Below are 15,293 nucleotides of genomic sequence, written 5' to 3'. Positions count from 1 at the left end.
TCTCATATTCCAATATCATTGTTAGTAAAATAAGTTTTCCTCCTTAGATCATTGTCACTGTTCTGTTTGTTTCCTTGAGCTCAACTCCCACTTCCCTACTCCTTCCCTTTTCCCTTCCCATTTTTGGGGCCGGGGGCCCACAGGCCTACTGCCCCTATCACAGACAGATTGATCTAGGTAACTCCAGGACAGTAACTTTTAAGTTTTTTCCCCCTCTCAAAACTACAAATACTAAGGAAAAGATGACTGTACAATTTATGTAGGTTTACATTTATACGGGCTAAAGATGACCTGTTCTACTAAAAAATAAATAAACAAATAAATAAAAAATAGCTAAGTCAGCAGGAAAAAGGCTTTACACAACAGAGGAAGAAAGTATTCATAATCTATGGAGCAGATAAAAATACTCAATCTACATACACAAGAGGACAAAACTATGCTAACTTGATGGTATATAAAAAAAGAAAGTAAGCAAGACAAAACAGAAAATAAAATAGCCAACAACATCATCATGACATCATCAACAGAAAAATACATCATTTTAATTTCCAAACTGAAGCAACACAGAACCAGTATATCACAGAATCATAAACCTACACTTCTAAGTACAAGTGTATTTGGGCTCTGGGCCTCTGTCATATATTGCCACCTTAAAATGAAGGTCTTTCAGCTACAAAGACCACAGTCAGGCAATTAGTGTTCAATGAAGAGAATAATTATGCAATTCTATTAAGCCACCCAGAAACATGTTCTGTTGAAGGAAAAAAAACAAAACATTGCATCAAAGATTTATTATGCTCAGAATGGGCCATCTGTAGGTAAGTTACTCGCAGAACCTACACGGGTATTTGTTGCTCAAATAGATGTAATGTACAAGGTCGATGTATATCAGGAAGTTGATAACCAACATGCAACCAGAACTCAGCGAAAGTCAAAAATTACCAGTCCACTTGCAGACATTTTTGCTATGAGTATAAATAACAAAATCTTCAATGAATACATTCTGATCTGGTGATCAAAGCAGCTATCTGTAAGAGATCTGATTCTGGAACTAAGGAACAATGACTTTGATCCAATAGGGTTATTTTTATGTTTCCAATCTTGATCATATTTCAAGACTGAATTTTTAAAGGATTAATTATTACTCATGCTGCTCTAACAACAACCTGCATTTACAATGCAACATGTTTATATGCACTTTTCTATCCCTGGCTGCAACTCCAGTGCACCTGAGGACTGATTTTACCTGCCATGCTGTCCTGTGCTGATTTAAAATAATAATATAACTTCAACCAGAAAGGAGAATTAACAGACTGAAAATCACCACACTGTAGGAAAATACATTAGAATTCAGTGGGCATAAAAGCCCCCTCATGATTTAATAGTATTCAGCATTAACAGCCCAGTTCATAATAGATTTGTTTTCCTTCTTACAGACTATTTCAGCTATAGGCTGCACCACTAGCTTCTTTCGATCTAAACTCTTCTCTTGAAAATAATCACTCTCCTCCTCTCAGCTTGTTTTTGTTTTTTTGTTTGTTTGTTTGTTTGTTTTTGTTTTTGTTTTTTTTTTTTGGAGAAAGAGCATTCTCCCACTACAGGTAAATCTCGTCAACTACATTTACTACTTTTTATCACTTGAGAAAGCTCTGTATAAAACATAAGAATGATGAAACCTTCTAAATGAGCATATCAAAAGTCACCCACTTGCTGTTGGTATCCACAGGAGGTCAGACAAAGCAGGAACGCAGGCAATGGTAGAACATAATGTATCTGCAATAGAAACATACTTAACATTAAAAAAAAAAAAATATATAGGGCCCTGAGCAAATAATATCATTACTTAAGAACTCAGGTGTTAAGTTTCAGACATTGTGATTCATTCCTTTTTCATTTGCCTGAATTCCTACTGTCTTCTTCAACGAAGAACTTTTCAAAACCACATTTTTGGTTCTCTTAGACCTTGATCCTTAGTCATAACAAGAAGCCAGCACACTAAACAAACGCTTCTTTCATAATTCACAGCTGGTTTTTTGTTGTTATTGTTGTTGTTTTTGAACACTTACTGTGTTGGTTTTTTTGTTTGTTTGTTTTTTGAAAATACAGAATTGGTTTAAGAAAACTGCTGATGGCATTAGAAGAGCAAAGAATAAAAAGACACAGCAGTTTCACTTCAGGTAGTAACACTCCATTTTTCTAAAACACTTAACTCAGCAAAAAAACTGGCAACACCCTCTCCATACAACTCATGTGGAAGTTTGGGTCAAATATTCTGCAGCAGGAAGGACAAGGGCACGCCTACTTTCACTCTCTTTGCATACTTCTGTGGTTGCAAGAGACACCATTTGAAAACATTTAAGCAAAACAGTAGGTCTCTCCATTAGTGAAAGAAATGGATCTGATGTGATCCTTCAACAAGAAACAGTTGAAGAAGAGATAAACAAGAGCGCATTTTAAAAATGACTAGAAGCGGGGAACAAACCAAAACAAATCCAAAACAACAAAACACCATAATAGTAGGTAGCTGAAAGTGGAAGAAACTCAGAACACTGCAAGGTTTAGATTTGATGACTTTTCAGATAAATCTTCCTGGGCAGAAGGAAAAAGAAGGAAAATAAATTTCTCAGCACCACTTGCTGCTTCTACCAAGTTTACCATCCATGGACCTGAAAATAGAATCCATCTCACACAGCTGTAGATTCAGCTTCTGCCTCCACATAAATCAGACTTATGAAAACAGCGATTCTCCCTCTTGTGAATCTGGCTTTAGAGATAAGCAATTACACCTTGTTTTGGACAGCTGTGCTTTTTCTATACACCTCCAAGGATGCTCCTTAAAATGCTGTCTAGTCAGCCAATTAAGATCTGATATAAAGTCCACTAGAGTTAATTCAAGTTTTCCACACCTCTGTTAAGGGATGGAGTAAGTTGCTTGGGGACAGAGCAGTGTATAATTCACCTCTGGAGCACATGCATTTTAATCTGATGGCACCAGTACCAACAAAGCACTGAACCATATCCTGCTCATGCAGGTTGCAGACCTCTGGGCATTGCTGGGTAATTCTAAATTACCTTCTGCTTTAAGACTACCATTTCATGCTTCTTACTCCCAGCCTTGCTTTTGAATGAGGAAAAAAGATTTACCTGACTGTAATTGGTTGTGACCCTTCCCCCAAAACTCCAGATCAGCTGCACAACATTTTAAGTTATATGAAGCAAATGGCATTGAACTGATGGTACAAACCACGCTGAGCTAGTCACACAAGTCACTTCCACTCTGGCTACAGCAGTGCCCATTAGAACAAGGGTTGCAATATTTTGAGTAAGCTCAGTAACATCGCAGCTTGCATTTTAAGTGCAACAATTGGGTAAAGCAACCTAATGTGAAGCCTATGCTACTTCACTTAACAAACAGAAAAATGACTGCTTGCTTAAGACAGAAACAGCTCACAGCTCTGGACAAAAGGTATGAAACGCACGGTGAAAGACATTAACAATGGATAGGCTCACAGTGGCTATTGTAACATCACCCTCTTAGTCAACCTCTGTTCCTCCTGCCTATGTATCTATTTATGGGATCTTCATCAAGGCCTTACAAATTTATTTACTCAATTTACACACTTTTTAGGCTGAGTATGTCTTGTCTGATACAGCTTGTTCTTTCAGCAGCAAGCTTTCAAAGAACGTCACCTATATTACAGTTTGGACTGACCTGACAGTGCACCATCTTGCCAGAAATTCAGCTCTCTCACTTCCTCCAATTTGTTTACATTTACACCAGACCACATTCTGGCAGTTGCAAGGATTTAAATTCCCAGTTGCAAAACAAAGTCCAGAATCTAATGAAACAGTTAACTATGTCAATCATCTCCCTGCTGCTGCTATTTGCGAAGAACATAGTAAGGACGTAGTGAAGATTCTGCAAGCAAAAACAGGCCCTTCTCAGCAATCTTTTAGAATTCCCATAACTGCATTTAATGTTTACTGTGTCTTCTACTAAGTACCCTGAATACTCAATTTACAAGCAAATGTGAAGAAATATAAAAATAGCATTTTCCATTATTTGATATTTCTAAATAAGGCCTTGAAGACATAGACACCTCCCAACACCTCTATTAGTTTATTGGTAGTAAAGTAGGACATCATCTTTAAGCTTGAAAACACCAAAAACACACACTTTCCAACTTATACACACATCCTTCTTTCAAGAAATTTGAATTACTACTATAAACAGCAACTAAGAACACCTTCTCAAACTGATGGTAAGTAGGCCATAGCAGGGTAGGAATGAGTGCAGAAATGTCTCACAAAGTTCTGTCAAAATTAATAATTCTAAAGACTATTATGGATCTTGTTACAAGAACACTGAAAGAAATTTTACTTATTTTCATAAGATGAGAGTAAGATGAAAAGTCTGTCAGTTCCCAACTTCAGACAGCTTTGGATAGCTTGTTTGCTTGTATTCATTAGTTAAACTTGACATTTATACTCAGAATATCTTCTCAGTTCAGTTTGGTTATACAGGCAGACGGAGCACAAATAAGCCTGCCCACAGCATATATCCAGCAAGGCCTGTTGTAGTGTGAAAACTTTAAATCTTAAAAATCTAACAGTATTCACATTCTGCATATAATGTGCAGTAACCTTGATATGATTTGCTTCATGGACTACTCTTTCACTTTGGACAGAAGTACATATTAAAGGACTCAAACGCATACCATTCTTTAACAAATAGTTAAACAGATCATCAAAATATTAGTGTACGCAGAGGTACCACTACTCCTTAAAGGATCAACAAAAGATTCTTAAATTTTTGCTCAGCCAGAACACAGCAGAACAGTGTCTGGTATTTCACCAAAAAAAGAAAAATCACTACAACAGATCCCTGTCTTTACAGCAAATATATTCATAATAAATCATTCTTCTCACTAACCTTATCAAACTCACAGTACTCACAACAAAAACGCTTTAGCAATCTCAAGAATCAGAGAACCTTCTCCACAGCTTAAACAACAGAAGCCAATTCAATCAGACAGTTGATCCATACTTTAATTGTATCATATCCTGTACTAAGAGAACTTTGCTGTCCCTCCCCCATGTAACATGTTCTGACTTCAAAAAAACAGGTTTCACAAAAATCTAAAAATCTTCCCTTAAGCATATTTAAAGATACTCTGCAGAGAAATAATACTTCTTCAGTTCCCACTGTCTCTTGTTCACATGCTCCACTTGTTGTCCTGCTGCAAGTTAAATACATAGACACAAGAAAAATAATGGCTCATACAAGAAACAACTGCAAAAAGTTAGATTATTCCAAAGGAATTTTTCCTATCTCATCAGCTACATACTAATATTATGCAATGATTTTTAATATATCAGAAATTTGAACGCAAATGTTAACAAGCAGATGTAGAAGGAAGATGACAGATCTGTAACATATCAACAACAAAACATGTGTTAAAAAAACCTAGAGAAAAAAAAAAAGATAACATTTGCTTACAGTTTTACTTTGGCAAACCACTGACTTTTATCAGCAATTCAGCAAGAGTCCATGAACTTTTGCACAAGGAAAGAGTACTGATCCTGGTCTGATCTGCTTGCATGACAGAGAAACTAACTGGACAGAAGCTGCTAGCACGAGGCTTTTAATCTGTTCCTCTGATTAGAAACAAAAATTAGGAATCTGAAGTGAACTGAGTGATGCCATTATTCTAGCTTTTCTCAGGAAGAAAGCAGCCAAGAGATGTTATCTGAAAAGCGGAATGAAAAATACTTCATAGAAGCCTGACCACCATAGTAATCTGCCAGGTAGGTGAGCTACCAGAAAAAAAAAAAAGGGATCAAATCAAAGGTTGCCCACAGACAACAGCTCTGGTTGGGTTCCATCAGAACTCTGGCAAATGCTGATTTCTATCTGCAAAACATTTAACTTTCACCATGTTGATAAACTTCAGCAAAAGACTATTTCATCAGAAAGTTCCCAAGCAATTCAGATGGTTGCCCAACTGTTCTGGCAAAGAACATCTCCCAAGACAGTGACATCTGAGAATCTTTAGTCCATCAGAGCCCACTGTCATCTGCATAGTCTTACATGCACAGAGGATGCAGGAAGGGTAACCACAATAGGTCAGAAAGACCTCTGACATGAGGTATGTGGAAAAAAAAAAACAAACAACACAAAAAAACCACATTAATTTCCCTAACGCATCTCTCAAAATTTTTATGAAGCAAAGCAATGAAGAATGACAACATCAAAACTAGGACACTACTCAGCAGGTCAATCTGTATGTACTTGCTTGAAACTGAAGTGGATTCAGAAGAGATCTCAGAAACTCATAGTGAGGATGTTCTTTTACCTAGCTAGCTGTCTGCTAGCTGTGGAGACTAAGTGTATTTCCAAAACTACACAGTATCATGCTGGTTTTTATGTTTCATATGCAATACTGAAAACAGAATTCTATTTACTAGATCAGACAGTAAAACAAGGGTTAATTAGTAGAAAACAGATAATCCTAAATTGTTTCTTTAATTTCTTCCAAAAAAATTAAAGAGAGTGTTGATGTTCCTGTGTGTTGGGAACAAATTGAATCAAAGTAAAAAGTATTTTTGAATGTTGCTGACTGGTAGTTTCATTCCCCCTGGAGGATTTTGGTTGCAGAAAACTCTGAACCACCTTCCTACACCAAAGTACTGGCTTATGAGTAAAAACAAATACTAATAAATTACCAAGGAATTAAGAAGCATTAAGGGTTACAAAATAATTATAATAATAATAATCACATTTCAAAGTGGAAAAATATTCTGATTCACCACTGGAACAGAAAGGAGTATTTTTCTCTTAAATGGCATTTTTGTCATAAACAAACAATGTTTAGGGGAAAAACCCTCCAATCCAGAGTACACAGGTGACAGTTATAGCTACATTCGTGAGTTAAAATAAGCATTGAAAGCACAAACAAAAGTGAAAAGTACAACGCAGCAGCAAAAGTCATCTAACTGCTTGGATTTCTTAAGCAGGGAAGTGATACTTTTGAACAAATCAAGTTAGCCTTTTCAAGAAATGCAGTTCCCTATGCCACAAGGGATAGGAAAGAAGGATTGTGATGTGCTGGATCAAAATGTGATCCAGCAACTGTTTGTACAGTTCTGTGCTAGCGAAGAACATCAACAGTTACAAACCAAATGCCAGTTTAGCAGATGCTGTCAAGAATCAAGCAGGTGACACTAAGCTACTAGAAACCACACTTATTTCATACAGCAGTCTAAGAATGTACAACAGTGACAGCAGAAAACAGCCCCTGTATCCACAAATGAAATAGTCTCAAAAACTGTCCCTCTTCTCAGATCCTTCAAACACCTGTCCTCTCCCTTTGGGAGGCAGAGATTTCTCAACATATGTCTGCTTTCAACAGCTTAACTGCAGAGGAAACAGAACTGTCATGATCCATCACCTGCTGCAGCTTCTGAAGAGCACCAGAATCTGAACCAAGTTACTTATCCCCTCCAGCAACAGAAGTGCTGTGAAGCTTCAAGTCTATGCAAGTGGTATCTTCCAGGCAAATAACAGCACAAATCCTTCATCACACATTTACAACCTGGTAGCAAACACAACATTCTCTTCCTTCACAGAAGATAAGGGGTTTCTCACAGCAAACATTTCTGTGAGCAAAATCAGTCAACTCTTTCTAGCTACCATTGAAAACTAGGACAAATTGCCCAGTCTGTAGTTGTTCAGCAAGCTTTTCCAAGAACTGGATATTAAAAAGTTGAAGTCTTTGGGGCATTCCTTTTCAATTCTGTTATCTCCCTTTTCTTGTCCCCTTATCTCACTTCCCCAGTTTGGCAACTTCCCTCCTCAGAAGTTACTACAACTACTGCCTCTGAAGAAACTGTCATACATGTTTACATAGTGTGCAGAAATTCATGCAAGTTGAGAAGCTAGAGTTTTCTTCCTGGAAAGGAGGAGCAGAAGTTAACACCACTAAACACCACTAAGGTTCAGTCTTATAAGTGGGAGGTACGAAGAAGGAGAAAGTAACAAAAAGCAAAGATTGAAGGTATCAAAACAAGGCTTTTAGACCCTACTCCCTCACCATGAGTCAAGACACTTCTGCTGTTTACTCTCCTCTAACACAACCTGAATTTATAAGCATATTGGAAAAAAAAGGGGGGAGGAGCGGGGGGGAGAAAATGAACCAAACATGGACAGATCCTGACTACACTGGAACATGCAGTGAGAAACCACTGCAAAGAATTGTATTGCTGCACCTCCTTGCTATACCGCCCAAGACAACTAGGTGTCTGTAGTTTCAGTAGCCAGGATATCATAACTGAGAGTATTCTTCTGACACTTCTAACCCTCTAACTATGGACACTAACAGCATATCTTCACATTACACCATACAGGGTAAATATTTTCTAGCATGGAAAATATCCTCATGACCTTACTCACCTTTTCTGCCTACAAAAAGAGAAAATAAAAACATATGAACCATGTTTTTCACCAATTATTTTTATGAGATGCCCATCCAGCTGTTCTCAATTCTGTGTTTTTTGTTTTTTTTCCTCTTCCAGTTTTCACAACTGGACCAAGCAGTGAATAAAGTTGACTTGGACGAGAACATTGCGTAATATGCTGCTTGAAGAACACAACTGACCTCAACTTCTCTAACATTTTTCATTAAAAACTGGGGGAACAAAGGCAGGAAGACAAGTAAAACCGAGATAGTCACCAACAGTGTGAAACATCTAGGTGAATGAAGTCACCCTGTACTTCCATCCCACGTTTTACAGCAGCTGAAGAGAATCTGAAAACGCGCTTTTCACCAAATCAGCACTTTGCCAAGGGAACTGTCAGAATGTAAACAGGATAACATTTAAGTCAGAGTGAATCAGCAGTCTCTACAGAACAGCCAAAAGGTGTAGATTCCACTGTCTCCTCATCTTCAGCCCAACCTGCTTTTACAGCTTATCTTAATTGCCTCAGTTTCGAAATTACATTTCAACAGATGAGACCTGATGCAAATTTCATGTACAAATTCCTTAAAGTGTGAGTGGGTGATGGTTTCTTTTTTTCCTTTTTTTTTTTTTTTTTCCTGGATGTGTTGCTTTTTTTCTTTTCTTTCTTTCTTTCTTTTTTTTTCTTTTTTTCTTTTTTTAAGTGTTTAAAATTATTTAGACAAAACAAAGCTAAGCCTTTAAACATCAGCTCCACTAACTTGAAATACTGATTTTATTTACAGGTGTCTAAGTGTAATTTTTTATTTCAGAAAATTTAGTCCCAATATAATCTATATAAGATGCTGTTCATTTGTATTTAACTTTTCTATAGTATTGCACTAGCAAGTAAAAGCCTACTGAAGACAACACCTGTCCTAGAAAACAAAACCGAAAGAAAACCACAGCAACACTTTCCAACTTGTAACCTCCTTGATCCTAGATGAATTCAATGAGGCTACAAACAGCCATGAAGCACAAACTACATCACATAAATTAGAGAATCGGGGTCTGGTTACTTAATGTGATAAAGAACACACAAAAAAATGACCCTATAAGAAATCTAAGAAGCAATATCATACAAGACAATGCCATAGAAATACTTGAAAAGGACTGATTTCTGTTTATGGCAGTTTAACTAGTGCTAAAACTCCCAAGACCATACCAATGCATTCAAAAGCTTCTTAAATAGTGACTTAAGAGTTCAACAACTACATACATAAATATGTATGCTATTCTTTTTATAGAAGGGTTCCAGCATGTGAAAAAAAGTGTTGTTTTTTTCTTTTAAACCACATTTATAGCTTTATAATGTTGAATCATTTATGATAACAACACTGACATCTTATAATTCAGGAAAATGTACTTGCACGATAGTTTGCTTAATGCTTCTTTAATCATCAGTGGCCTGAGTGTCCTCCACTCATTCCCTATCTGAAACACCAGCCAGCTTTTGCGAAGATACAGCACTACAAGCTTTGCCAAGATCACGTTATCTCTATAAACACAGATTGTCAGGGGAAAAAAAAAAAAAAAAAAAAAAAGTTGAAGCCAAAAAAGAAAAAACAAAAAACAACCCAGGACTCTGAAAGTAAACAAAGACTCGTCATAAAGTGAGCCAGCCACTAGTGCAGATTCCACAAAGATGATGAAAATGAGCAACTTGCTTGAAAGAAAAGGTAATAACAAATTTAATGAAGACAACCACATTTTACCAAAGTAATTTATCAAATGCTCTCTGTTCTCTTGTGGAACAGCGAAGTAGTAAGCTTTACCTTTTGTTCTACAAAAGAAACCAATGCTTACAAAATTCATCTGTCCTTTTTTGTTTTGTTTTTTTAAACAGAACTCAGGAGTAAGTTTACTCCGACTAAACTGTTTACTTCTAAAGGAAGAAGTAAGTATTTCTGAATAAGATAAATACAGGGAGCTACTTATACAAGTATCTTTGAGTGCTTTCCTCAGCTCTGAAGTTACTGACAGAACTATCATCATTTTTGACATTCAATCCTGACAAAAACATTAAGGAAATAACAGAAAGCAAGAACATGAGAATCGTGCCCCACTAATTCAAAATTCAAAAAGTAATAGCGGACTACCTGACAAATTCACAAAAATAATATAATGAAAAGCAAATAAGGATTCAAATGCAGTAGCTTAAGATTAAAATCATAAGCAGTTGTTTGAAATACATTTTCCTGTCTCTTTCAGAAATAAGACTAACTGCTGACAAACAGTCAAGAAAGCTGTAGATTCTTTACTTCTAAAATAGAAGTTGATACAAAGTAGATCATTGATAAACTCGTATTACTGGACTGTGTGCAGAAGGAAATCCAAGATATAACCAACACTGATAACAGAAGATCAGATAAGATAAAGTGTTCTTTTCTGGATTTCAAAATGTGTCTCTATAGATTGTGCTATTATCAGTTCCTTTACAAGAGGACATTACGAAGAAAGAAGAAACATCTGTAGCGTAACTATATTTTTATACCAATAAATTGTTTAGGACAAGTTACATTACAAAAATCCCCACTGACCAAATACTAAGCTTCCTAAAAGTCTATCTGGTGACAAAATAAATAAATAAATAGAAAAACCTAACAAAGTCTCTCAGTACATGTCACACTCCAACCCTAACTTCAGTTCTTAACTCTGGGGCTTCCACTTACGTTCCAGTCTTGGATGAGCTCAAACTACTCCAAGGAAACTTCTCTGGGTGTGCCCACTCAGTATTGCCAAACAGAGCATGAGTTCCTCCTGCTAAACTCCAGTCGCATTCAGAAATCATGCAGGATAAATAACTGTCTAAATAACAGAACAATACATAACTTCTCCTGGATCAGTCTTGAATTCATGAACATCTTCAGTTTTCTGTGGTGTTTTTCAGGATAATACTCATACACAACTGCAGTTCTAACTCAGTTCTGCCAAGCTACAAACTCCAGACTTAGCTGAAAGGGTTAAGGAGGAGCTGTTCCAAGGGAGTAGACATTTACAGACATCAAGAATCACATCCCAAGGCAAAGCAACAACAAAAAACCCAAATATTAATGTCTGGCTGATGAACGGGTGACAAAAAACAAGCCATAATCACGACACAATGATAAACCCTGCTAAGCTTTCCCCAAAAGCCTGCCAAAAGTACTGCAGGCTCACTTTGATAAATTTCTATTGAAAGCAATTACTTTTATTAGATGAACTGGATCTAAATCTAAAAACAAATCACACATTACAGTCAAAGTGATAATGTGTTGGTTTTTGGAAAACTGCAAGTCAGCAGTTCCTGAAGTCAGGGGGACAAACTGCCAAGAACTCCTGAAGTCAATAGGGAGTTCTACCACCAGCTAATAGTGTCTCTTATCTTTATGCATGCTTTCGTCTGCTGAAGGTCCTCCTTTAACATGCAACAAACTACAAATTACTATAAATACTATTAGTTACAATATTTGTTAAATGTATATTCTAATCATGCAACTGAAATCCCAAGCAGGAATTAAAATTGTCTGAATGGACCACTTCTGACAAGGCTTTTCAGTTGCTATAAATGGATATTCTGCTACCCTCTCCTACCCTGAAGTGTTTGTCACATCTGGTCACCTACCAATAAACGATCTTTTAAATGGATTTTTTCCTCTTTCTTAATTGGCACACAGTAAGGACTTTGACCGCCAGTACATGTAAGAAACACTACACCCACACCTAGTTCCAAACCAAATATCTACATACCCATCTGCCAATTTCATCAAATAATAACTGAATTGAGTTTCATTTTATTAAATCAAAACAAGAAGGTCACAGTGGAATTACATCCTTCTGTCTGGTACACAGATAAATGAAAAAATGTACAAAAAAACACCCCGCAAGATAGAAGAAGCCAAACTATGCCCCCTTTCTGTACATTATTGATGATACATATGTGGTATTAAATTTATTTAAAAACAAATCCTACAATGCAGTTTTATTGTAGATAAAGAACATGTTTCTGCGACTCACAAATAGCCACCAGATTGTCTAGAATATTAGAGGCAATCTCTACCAACTGGCAGGGGCACTTAAGTGCACACAGTTATTCCCATGCTCTTTTCTGCACTCCACTTTGGTACTAGGGTACTTTAAATAAAACACCATCACCCTTCTTATTTTCCAAACTCAAAAGAAATACAGGGAGTTACTATTATTTGCCTAATTTCACACTGTGAGCCACTGATAGATCAGATATAAATACAATTATCTGTTTCACAATATAGTTAATTTAATGGATTTCTATTGTAAAGAAGGAAATGCCTCACAGTTCATTTCAAAGAAGGTGAATAGTTGCAATGAAGTACCAGCTGCTGAAATCCCCAAACTACTTAAACACTGAAGAAAAGCCATTTTTAAGTTAAATTCTTAGTGTAATTCTCCTCATACACAGCATCTCAGTTTCAGTTTTCAGTCTTAGTATATGGAAGAAACCTCAAGCAAGGGAATGAAAAACAATTTTACCTGAACCCACAAAGTTCAATATAAAGTTAATATATGCTTAAAAATAAATAAATAAAAATACAAAAACCCACAAAACTAAACTAGGCCTTACAAGTGAAAGACATAGGAGAGAGACATTTAATGCACCTCAGAGCAAAGAATACAATGATTCCATAAGCTGTTTTCAGAATTTCTGTTCAATTACTATTTAGAGTTCCAAAAAAGACGAATTATACAACAAATGCAACACTACATTAACATCTCTATCAAAGGCTCTGGGTGTACTGCCGAGAGCCTAATAAGTGACTAAGATACTCTTCACACATTCAGCAGAAGCAGGATTCTTAGTGGATCAGAAACACTGAAGCAATCTAAATGCCATCACTATGCAGAATTGCATGAAATAAAACAAAAATCACAAAAATGGATTCTTGTTATTCTTCCATCCCCATTTATGACTGATGAATTCCAAAAGGGAAGTTTATCTCCTTCACTGGATAGGTGTATCTGTTTACCTCAAACTGCTTTCTGTTTCATGAACAGTACCACTACTTAAACACTTGACTTCATCAAGCTACCACTAGTACAAGCAACATACATCACTACAGACTCATGTAAGGATAGTATAATCTGGGACAGATCCTGCCAGTCACTTCCAACAGGCGTGACAGATTAGTTTCTTCTGAAGAAAAGTAGATCGATGATTCTCATAATTCATATGGGATATTAGTGACCCCTCCAGAAGCAAAGCAACAAAGAAAGTGGCAGGGCTTAACTGTCTTCCTTTGTGCTTTTGTTGACAGCAAGACAGCATAATGGAAGGATTCATCCTCTGACGAACAATTTCATCTCACCTGATGCAGAACTTTCCTAAAGCCAAATTATCCATTTCTCAGACTATCACCTGTAAAGCGGTATAAGTGCAGCATCTGACTCACACCTAGGGACTTCTGCTTGTGCCGTCTGCTCAGTTACAGAAAAAAAGAATGTAAAACAAGAAAAGCAAACCCATGGGCAAAAACTAGAGAATTAGGAGAGCAAAGATGATCAGATGACAGATTAGAAGACTTCACAATTACATCAAGATGCGGAATTTTCTCCTAACAAAAATCTGAGAATCCCTAGCTCTAAATGCAGATTAGAACACAAGAGTTTGAGCCCAAAGCTCTCAGAATAAAGCAGTTCTCCTTCTCCTATCCCTATATTTCCACCCCACTGAGCTTTTCCAAGAAAGAAAGGCATCTCGCACTGTGTTCTCACCTCATTTTCAGCTCGGTAAAGAACCAGGTTCTGAATTTTAACTGAAGTCTACTCAGTCACCTAGTAGTTACTTCACCTTACTTAAAACTAATTAAGTTACAGTGGATTGCTATACAGGCATAACCTTAATACACACAAAGTAAAAAACAGATGATTATCGTGCATGAAGAGATGCAAAAACTGGCAAGTTAGAACCTGCTTCACTCCAGAAGGTAGAAGAAAATATAGAGCAATCATTTACTAAGTGTGACCAACAATCCAGACTCAATTAGATTCCTGTAAAGAATAAAATAATTAATAAAACAAACAAGCAAACAAACAAAAAAAACTATTCCTGAGAAGATACCTTTTCATGGTGATTATTTACTGGAAGGCTGTAACAGACACTCTAGAGATGACATACTCCATGATAGGGAAAAAAGTAACAATAATAAGAGCCTTGGTTCAATTGGAAGATAGAAATATCACACTGAGTAGTACAGGAAACAAGAAACCTTGGGAAAGAGTAGATATCTGTACTAATTCATTTTCTGCATCTCTATATTCTTGTCTTACACAAAAAGTATGTAGGGTTTCACCATCCCTTCCCAGCACGATACAGTCCCAGGCTTACCCAAGTGAACAAGTACTGTGAGACTCCATTTTCCTCAGATTATCTGAAACTACAAAGCATCCCCAGACCATTAAAACAAATACTGCAAGAGCGCATAATAAAGACTACCTTACTACCCCAGGGTAACAAACCAATGAATTTTCCATTTCCATGGCATCCAAATCATAGCTACATGTAAATAGAAAGAAAAGAAGTTGCATTTAAAATGCACCACTGGTGGTCAGGGTATTTTTTTCTCCCCCCTCTCCTTTCTGATGGTAGGAAGATATTTTTTGTTGTAAAACATTATGAAATATTTCTTTAGATCTTCTTTCACTCTAGACAACATTTAAGGATTCCCTCAGAGTGCTGGAGAAAATGATGGAGAAGGATTTTATTACAGTGCAGAGCCTCAGTGGTCAGAGGTAAGAATCTTGCAGCCCAGGATTTCCGACATTTCTTCTCGTCTAAATGCAGG

At 36.7% G+C, this 15,293-nt stretch overlaps 1 protein-coding gene across 2 annotated transcripts in view; it reads right to left on the bottom strand.

Annotated features, from left to right (window-relative positions):
* JAK2 (Janus kinase 2) overlaps positions 1-15,293 on the bottom strand; it is an 85,687-nt gene that overhangs the window by 50,065 nt on the left and 20,329 nt on the right. The window contains exon 2 of one of the 2 annotated variants that reach the window (XM_072360174.1): positions 1,708-1,773. The exons of the other annotated variant lie outside the window; for it this stretch is intronic. The gene's annotated coding sequence lies outside the window, so the exon portion shown is untranslated. The remainder of the gene's footprint in view (positions 1-1,707; positions 1,774-15,293) is intronic. 2 annotated transcript variants of the gene reach the window in all.

This window comes from Excalfactoria chinensis, chromosome Z (genome assembly GCF_039878825.1).
Source record: "Excalfactoria chinensis isolate bCotChi1 chromosome Z, bCotChi1.hap2, whole genome shotgun sequence".
Taxonomy (NCBI): Eukaryota; Metazoa; Chordata; class Aves; order Galliformes; family Phasianidae; genus Excalfactoria; species Excalfactoria chinensis.
Note: the sequence above shows the minus strand (reverse complement) of the source record. Positions and strands in the feature narration are given on the sequence as shown.